The following is a 9,982-nucleotide window of genomic DNA, read 5'->3' as shown; positions in this document are numbered from 1 at the left end:
ACTGACTGTCCGCCATCCTTCCTCCTATGTTAAGAACTATTATGTTTCCAAAACATTTATTTGATGGGGCAATGATTGTGAAATTCTAAGTCCTTATTATGTGTTGCAGAACAGCCGTTTACAAGGGGAAATATCGTAATTCATCCATTGCACTTCTGCATTTATTTCACTTAGAAACATACAGTCCCCGAATAGATTCGTAGAGATCAGACATGAGCTGAATGTCCTAAAGATCCAAAAGGAAGGCACAGACCAACATCTTGTCTATATGCATTCAAAAAGGGAATCGTAGGAGGATGTACCACATAGGATAAACCAAGGTAAGCAAACATCTCTCCGAGACTATAAGGTCCGTGAGCCGGAGGGAGGGCTGGGATATGTCTTGGATGCTTAATCTGTTCCTGAGATGATGGGAATCCAACATATGACTGTACAATGGCTGGAGACCTGTTGATGCCAAGAATGGATGTCTCTTATTTCAGGAGAGGGGTAGTTACATATATGATATGTAGCCCCTTGTAGAACATAGGAGACAATTGAGTAAATATTCGCTACCCATCTTTTCATGCATCTACAAAATTATGAAAACATATGATTAAAGTGACCATATCTGTCAAGCCATGCTGCCCAAACCACAGGCAGCATAAATCAGAGCCGGACTGCATGACTGAGCCAAGTATATATTGTTTTTTGCAACTGTTAGACCTTTCGGAGAAGATAAAATGATGGATCAAAAATGGGTGTAACAAGCATGGTCTTAGAACATACGACCACGACCAGACCCATGCGAGTGAAGGGGCTTGCCAACGCCAACTTCACCTGGATTTGCATCCATGGACGCACAGTTAGGGTGGCTTTACACGCTACAATATCGCTAAAGCGACCTCGTTGGGGTCACAGAATTTGTGACGCACATCCGGCCGCTTTAGCGTATGTAAAGCGCTGCGGAATATGTTAGCGCTATATAAAAATAAAGATTTGATTTAGATTTTTAGCGATGTCGTTGCATGTGACACCTATGAGCGATTTTGCATCGTCGCAAAAACGTTCAAAATCGCTCATCGGTGACATGCCCCCCTCTTCCCAATTATCGCTGCTGCTTCTACAATGTTTTTCCTCGTTCTTGCGGCAGCACACATCGCTCAGTGTGACCTCGCAGGAACGAGGAACATCTTTTTACCTGCGGCCACCAGCAATGAGGAAGGAAGGAGGTGGGCGGGATGTTATGTCCCGCTCATCTCCGACCCTCCGCTTTGATTGGGTGGTCGCTTAGTGACGTCGCTGTGACGCAGAACGAATCGCCCCCTTAGAAAGGAGGCGGTTCGCCGGTCACAGCGACGTCGCTAGCCAGGTAAGTAGTGTGACGGGTCCACGCGATTTTGTGCTCCATGGGCAGCGGTTTGCCTGTGTCGCACAAACGATGGGGGCGGGTACGCTCGCTACTGATATCGGTAACGATATCACAGCGTGTAAAGCGGGCCTTAAGCGGGCTCTACACGCTACGACATCGCTTGCAATTACTAGCGATGTCAAGCGCGAAAGCACCCGCCCCCGTCGCACATGCGATATCGTGTGATCGCTGCCGTAGCAAACATTATCGCTATGGCAGCGTCACACGCACTTACCTGGTCGGCGTCGTCGCTGTGACTGTCGAACAATCCCTCCTTCAAGGGGAAGGTGTGTTCGGCGTCACAGCGACGTCACCGTGACATCATTAAGAGGCCGGCAAATCAAAGCGGAGGGGCGGTGATGAGCGGGACGTAACATCCCACCCACCTCCTTCCTTCCGCATTGTTGGTGGATACAGGTAAGGAGACATTCGGCGCTCCTGTGGCTTCACACACAGCGATGTGTGCTGCCGCAGGAGCGACGAACAACATCGATAATAAACAATTAACGATTTTTTTGTCTTAGGACAACCTCTCCATGGTGAACGATTTTCACCACTTTTGCGGTTGCTTAAGGTCACACATATGTGTCACACGCTGCGATATCGTTAATGACGCCGGATGTGCGTCACAAACAACGTGACCCCGATGATAATCCATTAACGATATCGTAGCGTGTAAAGCCCGCTTTAATGTCATTAGGTGTTCTGCTTTTTTCTCATCAGGTGTCTTGGCATCTTCAGACTTTGTTCACACCACAGAGTTTGACATGACACCTGGTGCTATTGAGTTACTCTGTCGAGTGTTGCCGAGTGTTGACTGGTTTTGTTCTCACTGGTGATCGGTTTAGCAGGTGTTCATTTCTGCTGACTTGTGAATTGCTGCTGGGATCACAGGTGGCTGAAGACCTATCACAGCAGCCTCTGACCTTTTTAAGATGGTGGAACCTGGTCCCTCATGCCGAATACAGCTCTAGCTTTGCTCCAGCGATACTGGTCTTAGGGGTGCTTTACATGTTGCAACATCGCTACTGAAATATCGTCAGGGTCACGTCGTTAGTGACACACATCCGGCGCTGGTAACGACATCGCAACGTCTAAAACCTAGTTGCAATGATGAACGAGCGCATCAGCATTAAAAATTGCTGATATGTGTAGCGTCGTTCATTTTCAAAATGTCGGTACGATGTTGTTTGTCATCCCTGCAGCAGCACACATCGCTGTGTGAAAGGCCCGACAAACATCTCCTTACCTGCGTCCACCAGCTATGCGGAAGGAAGGAGGTAGGCGGGATGTTATGTCCCGCTCATCTCCGCCCCTTCGCTTCTATTGGCCGGCCGCTTAGTGACGTCGCGGTGACGTCGCGGTGACACCGAACGCACCTCCCCCTTGAAGGAGGGATTGTTCGGCAGTCACCGCGACGTCGCCGACAAGGTATGTGTGTGTGAAGCTGCTGTAGCGATAATGTTCGCTACGGCAGCAATCACCACATATCGCATGTGCGACGGGGGGCGGGTGCTAATGCACTCAACATCGCTAGCCGATGCTAGCGATGTCGCAGCGTGTAAAGCCCGCCTTAGTGTGTGGTGATCCAGTTGTTGGTGAACTGTTGTATGTTACTTGGTGTGTGGTGGAAATATCATTGTTGTTTGTTTATTTCCTCCCTGTACTTTATTTCTCCCTATGTGAGTTTGCAGTGAATTTGAGTCTTGGTTTTCCCCTGTCTGTCGATATTTGTGGGATTCATTATTCCTGTCTTAGCCCTCCCCGGGGTTAAGGGAGAAGGGCTATCAGACCAGGGTTACTCAGGAGTCAGGGCTACGCTGGCAGTCCAGACCTCGCCACCATCTGGCATACTTCGGGAATAAGGGACAGCTTTGGGTCCCTAGTATGAGGACCAGTCTAGGTGCCCCTACTCCTAGGTGCCATATCACACCCTGTGACAGTCAGCTAAAAAGTATTGTGCTGGCTTCCTGCATTACATGCTGTTGGCCAATCAGAAGCAAGCAGTAGTGCGTTATGTGCTGGCCATGCTGGCATGCAGAACTCAACTGCCAGCTTCTGCACTGCCTAAAGAAGAGGGTACACTTCATGGAAGCTGGGAAAAGTGAAAATAATTAATTCTTTTGGAGAAGAACGTAAAGGATTCAGGATTCGGCACATTGTACCAAGAAGGAGGACATAATTACAGGAGAGGCAAAAGTACTACAGAATGGGGTCTCAGGACAGGGAATATTGCTACAGAATGGGGGCCCAGGACAGGGAATATTGTTACAGAATGGGGGCCCAGGAAAAAGACAACTGTTACAGAATGGGGGCCCAGGACATGGAATATTGTTACAGAATGGGGGCCCAGGACAGGGAATATTGTTACAGAATGGGGGCCCAGGACAGGCAATACTGTTACAGAATGGGGGCCCAGGACAGGGAATATTGTTACAGAATGAGGGCCCAGAACAGGGAATATTGTTACAGAATAGTGCCTGGGACAGGAATATTGTTACAGAATGGGGGCCCAAGATAGGAAATATTGTTACACAATGGTGCCTAGGACCGGGAATATTGCTACAGAATGGGGGCTCAGGAAAAGGACTACTGTTACAGAATGGGGGCCCAGGACAGGGAATATTGTTACAGAATGGGGGCCCAGGAAAAGGACTACTGTTACAGAATGGGGTCCCAGGACATGGAATAGTGTTACAGAATGGGGGCCCAGGACAGGGAATATTGTTACAGAATGGGGGCCCAGGACAGGGAATATTGTTACAGAATGAGGGCCCAGAACAGGGAATATTGTTACAGAATAGTGCCTGGGACAGGAATATTGTTATAGAATGGGGGCCCAAGATAGGAAATATTGTTACACAATGGTGCCTAGGACCGGGAATATTGTTACTGAATGGGAGCCCAGGACAGGAAATACTGTTACAGAATGGGGGCCCAAGACAGGCAATATTGTTACAGAATGGGGGCCCAGGACAGGCAATATTGTTACAGAATGAGGGCCAAGGACAGGGAAAATTGTTGCAGAATAGGGGCCCAGGACAGGGAATATTGTTACAGAATAGTGCCTGGGACAGGAATATTGTTACTGAATAGGAGCCAAGGACAGGAAATACTGTTACAGAATGGGGGCCCAGGACAGGCAATATTGTTACAGAATGGGGGCCCAGGAGAGGGGATATTAATACAAAATGGGGGCCCAGGATAGAGAATATTGTTACAGAATGGGGGCCCAGGACAGGGAATATTGTTACAGAATGAGGGCCAAGGACACAGAAAATTGTTGCAGAATAGGGGCCCAGGACAGGGAATATTGTTACAGAATGGTGCCTGGGACAGGGAATATTGTTACAGAATGGGGGTCCAAGATAGGGAATATTGTTACACAATGGTGCCCAGGACCGGGAATATTGTTACAGAATAGGAGCCCAGGACAGGAAATACTGTTACAGAGTGGGGTCCAGGACAGGCAATATTGTTACAGAATGGGGGCCCAGGACAGGCAATATTGTTACAGAATGGGGGCCCAGGACAGGGAATATTGTTACATGATGGGGGCACAGGACAGGGAACATTGTTACAGAATGGGGGCCCAGAAGAGGGGATATTAATACAAAATGGGGGCCCAGGATAGGGAATATTGTTACAGAATGGGGGCCCGGGACAGGCAATATTGTTACAGAATGGAGGCCTAGGACAGGGAATATTGTTACAGAATGGGGGCCCAGGGCACTGAATATCGTTAGAGAATGGGGGCCAGTATTAGAGGAGGGAAGATATTCTTACAGTACATGGGCCAGGATGAAGGACCTTACTATTTTGTCGATCTTACCAACATGCTGGTCCAAATTTTGCCATGGGGTCCAAATGATGGTAGTTATGCCACTGATCATCAATATGGAGAATGCTTTACTACTGATTTATAGAAAACACCCCAAAGTATACTCCAAATATGTAAAGTGGCCAGGTCATCAGTAGAAGATCAGAGATGGCAGCCACATTGTCCCCTGACTGTGATATGCATAGTGCTGTAGTTCAACGACAGTATCTTCAACAGTGCCCCTGACAGTGCCAGCCGTACAGTTCTCCTGATGCCAAACACAGTGATATTTTACAATTTGGAAATTCTTTGCAAGTTATAAAATTAGACCGATAGCCCCTTGGGACTCATTTGGCGGATACAGACATCACATTCCTGGTAGCAGAGAAGTGAAATGACGATGTCACATCTTATCTTCCCCCGGAACAGGTGCCGTCACCCAAACCGTAAGAAAAGCAGGTTTAACAAAAAAGGGGAAATAGAAGATAAAACATCTAAGAATAGAGGCCGAGATAAATAGAATCATAAATATTGACATTAAGATAAAGGAACAGAAATCATAGCTCTGTCAGTATGGGGATTGCCAGTATTATATTAGTCTTGTATATATTCCGAAACGGTAACTCCTAAGTAAACCCGCATCTACAGGGTAGGACATTGTACTGATCAGTGGTGGTGATGTCTGGAGCCCCAAGAGATAAAAGGAAGGAGAGCAAAAAACATCACAGTTACCTGTAGCTGTCGCTAAGGGGGATCATTCCCTATACAGATCAGTGGGAGCATAAGGCCCTGTGCGCACTGGAAAATGGAATTTTCTTAAGAAAATTCCGCAGGGTCTGAAAGAGTACCGCACCCGCGGTAAAAAACCATGGCAAACCGCACCCGAAAACCGCATGGGTTTGCTGTGGTTTTACCGCGGTATTTTCGTGGTTTTGCTGCGAGCGGGTTGTTACATGTGTTTTATTGCATTCAATGCAATAAAGTACATTGAAAAAAAAAAAATCATTTCCTTCTGAGATAGATAATAGATAGATAAATAGACAAATAGATAGAAGAATAGATACAGGGATAGACAGATAGAGGATAGATCACTGCATTTCTCCCGAGCGGTAATGTGTTGTTCACATTACCGGCCATGTGAAATGCCCTGTGGTTACCTCTGCTGTCTCGCTGCGAGGCTGCATTCAGCAGTGTCTCAGTCGCGGCTGGATGCAAGCATCGCAGGATGTGGATTACACCGGAGCTGTGTGTTTGGGAGGGGTTAATAAAAGGGTGAACGAGGAGGCTTATTTGTGTTTTATTTAAAATAAAGGATTTTTCGGTTTGTGTGTTTTTTCACGTTACTTACGGGTTGATCATGTCAGCTGTCTCATAGATGCTGCCATGATCAAGCCTGGACTTAGTGGCGGCAATCCGCCGCCATTAACTCCTTATTACCCTTTCTGCCAGCGCATCACGGCAACAGGAAGAGCCGGGGACAGTCCAGTACTGCCACATAATGCATGTGACAGTCCCGGGGCAGCTGCGGGCTGATATTCTCGGCTGCGGGAGGGGGGGAGGCATTAAACCTGTCTCTCGCTTTCCCCAGCCTGAGAATACCGGGCCGCAGCTGTCGGCTGGACGGTAAATATACGACGGAGCCCACATGTTTTTTTTTTCTCTATTTCCGTGTGATTTGTATGTGTATTCTATATGTCTGTGTGTTAGTGTGATGTGTGTGTGTTCTATGTCTGTGTTGTGTGTGTGTGTGTTTACTCTCTGCTCTGCTTCCTTTTCCTGTCATAATGACATCACTTCCCTGCAAACCGCAGGCAGCAATGTACATGACCGCAGGTAAACTGCGAAATACCGGAGGGAATAACGCAGGAAAACGCAATGAACCGCACAGAATTTGCTGCCTGCGTTATTCCCTGTGGGATTTCACGATTACATTGCAGTCAATGGAGTGAAATCCCACAGCGACGTGCGGAAAAGAAGTGACATGAAATTGTTTTCGCTGCGGGATTCCCACAACAAGACATGCAACTGTGAAAATCCGCATAGTGCGCACAGCATTTTTTCTCCCCATAGGTTTTGCTGGTGATTCACTGCAGAGATGTTAAGAACATTTTCTGCAGCGAAACATGCAGCAAATCCGCGGCAAAAACCGGCAAGTGCGCACAGGGCCTTATACAGATATTGGTTATTGAAAATCCCCATCCACAAATAATTGAAAGTGCCCTGGAAATTTCCTCTGCTTATGAAAGTCACATTTTAGCAGATACGATCACTGGAGAAAGCAGAAGTGGGGTGTGCTTCCTTTAATGTGGTAAAAAAAGAAACAAATTGCTGAATGATCTAGTACCAGCAACAGCATATAATAAGAGTGTGACATTTACAGATTTTATATTTCTTAATGTACAAAAAAATAACTACTATAATACTGCCCTCTATGTACAAGAATATAACTACTATAATACTGCCCCTATGTACAAGAATATAACTACTATAATACTGCCCCTATGTGCAAGAATATAACTACTATAATACTGCTCCTATGTACAAGAATATAACTACTATAATACTGCCCCCTATGTACAAGAATATAACTACTATAATACTGCCCCTATGTGCAAGAATATAACTACTATAATACTGCCCCCTATGTACAAGAATATAACTACTATAATACTGCCCCTATGTGCAAGAATATAACTACTATAATACTGCCCCTATATACAAGAATATAACTACTATAATACTGCCCCTATGTACAAGAATATAACTACTATAATACTGCCCCCTATGTACAAGAATATAACTACTATAATACTGCCCTCTATATAGAAGAATATAACTACTATAATACTGCCCCTATATACAAGAATATAACTACTATAATACTGCCCCTATGTACAAGAATATAACTACTATAATACTGCCCCCTATGTACAAGAATATAACTACTATAATACTGCCCTCTATATACAAGAATATAACTACTATAATACTGCCCCCTATGTACAAGAATATAACTACTATAATATTGCCCCCTATGTACAAGAATATAACTACTATAATGCTGCCCTCTATATAGAAGAATATAACTACTATAATACTGCCCCCTATGTACAAGAATATAACTACTATAATATTGCCCCCTATGTACAAGAATATAACTACTATAATGCTGCCCTCTATATAGAAGAATATAACTACTATAATACTGCTCCTATGTACAAGAATATAACTACTATAATCCTGCCCCTATGTACAAGAATATAACTACTATAATACTGCTCCTATGAACAAAAATATAACTACTATAATACTGCCCCCTATGTAAAAGAATATAACTACTATAATACTGCCCCCTATGTACAAGAATATAACTACTATAATACTGCCGCCTATGTACAAGAATATAACTACTATAATACTGCCCCCTATGTACAAGAATATAACTACTATAATACTGCCCCCTATGTACAAGAATATAACTACTATAATACTGCCCCCTATGTACAAGAATATAACTACTATAATACTGCCCTCTATATACAAGAATATAACTACTATAATACTGCTCCTATGTACAAGAATATAACTACTATAATACTGCTCCTATGAACAAAAATATAACTACTATAATACTGCCCCCTATGTAAAAGAATATAACTACTATAATACTGCCCCCCTATGTACAAGAATATAACTACTATATTACTGCCCCCTATGTACAAGAATATAACTACTATAATACTGCCCCCTATGTACAAGAATATAACTACTATAATACTGCCCCCTATGTACAAGAATATAACTACTATAATACTGCCCCCTATGTACAAGAATATAACTACTATAATACTGCCCTCTATATACAAGAATATAACTACTATAATACTGCTCCTATGTACAAGAATATAACTACTATAATACTGCCCCCTATGTACAAGAATATAAGTACTATAATACTGTCCATATGTACAAGAATATAACTACTATAATACTGCCCCCTATGTAAAAGAATATAACTACTATAATACTGCCCCTATCTACAAGAATATAACTACTATAATACTGCCCCTTATGTACAAGAATATAACTACTATAATAATGCCCTCTATATACAAGAATATAACTACTATAATACTGCTCCTATGTACAAGAATATAACTACTATAAAACTGCCCCCTATGTACAAGAATATAACTACTATAATACTGCCCCCTATGTAAAAGAATATAACTACTATAATACTGCCCCCTATGTACAAGAATATAACTACTATAATACTGCTCCTATGTACAAGAATATAACTACTATAAAACTGCCCCCTATGTACAAGAATATAACTACTATAATACTGCCCCCTATGTAAAAGAATATAACTACTATAATACTGCCCCCTATGTACAAGAATATAACTACTATAATAAACTGCCCCCTATGTACAAGAATATAACTACTATAATACTGCCCTCTATATAGAAGAATATAACTACTATAATACTGCCCACTATGTACAAGAATATAACTACTATAATACTGCCCCCTATGTACAAGAATATAACTACTATAATACTGCCCTCTATATAGAAGAATATAACTACTATAATACTGCCCACTATGTACAAGAATATATCTACTATAATACTGCTCCTACGTACAAGAATATAACTACTATAATACTGCCCCCTATGTACAAGAATATAACTACTATAATACTGCTCCTACGTACAAGAATATAACTACTATAATACTGCCCCCTATGTACAAGAATATAACTA

At 43.3% G+C, this 9,982-nt stretch overlaps 1 protein-coding gene across 1 annotated transcript in view; it reads left to right on the top strand.

Moving 5' to 3' along the window:
• The first annotated feature begins 222 nt into the window (after window positions 1–222).
• LOC142257037 (sialic acid-binding Ig-like lectin 13) overlaps window positions 223–9,982 on the top strand; it is an 86,898-nt gene continuing 77,138 nt past the window's right edge. Inside the window, exon 1 of the mRNA XM_075329092.1 lies at window positions 223–320. The gene's annotated coding sequence lies outside the window, so the exon portion shown is untranslated. The remainder of the gene's footprint in view (window positions 321–9,982) is intronic.

This window comes from Anomaloglossus baeobatrachus, chromosome 11, assembly GCF_048569485.1.
Source record: "Anomaloglossus baeobatrachus isolate aAnoBae1 chromosome 11, aAnoBae1.hap1, whole genome shotgun sequence".
Taxonomy (NCBI): domain Eukaryota; kingdom Metazoa; phylum Chordata; class Amphibia; order Anura; family Aromobatidae; genus Anomaloglossus; species Anomaloglossus baeobatrachus.
The sequence above is the reverse complement of the archived record's forward strand: the minus strand, read 5'-3'. Positions and strand labels throughout refer to the sequence as shown.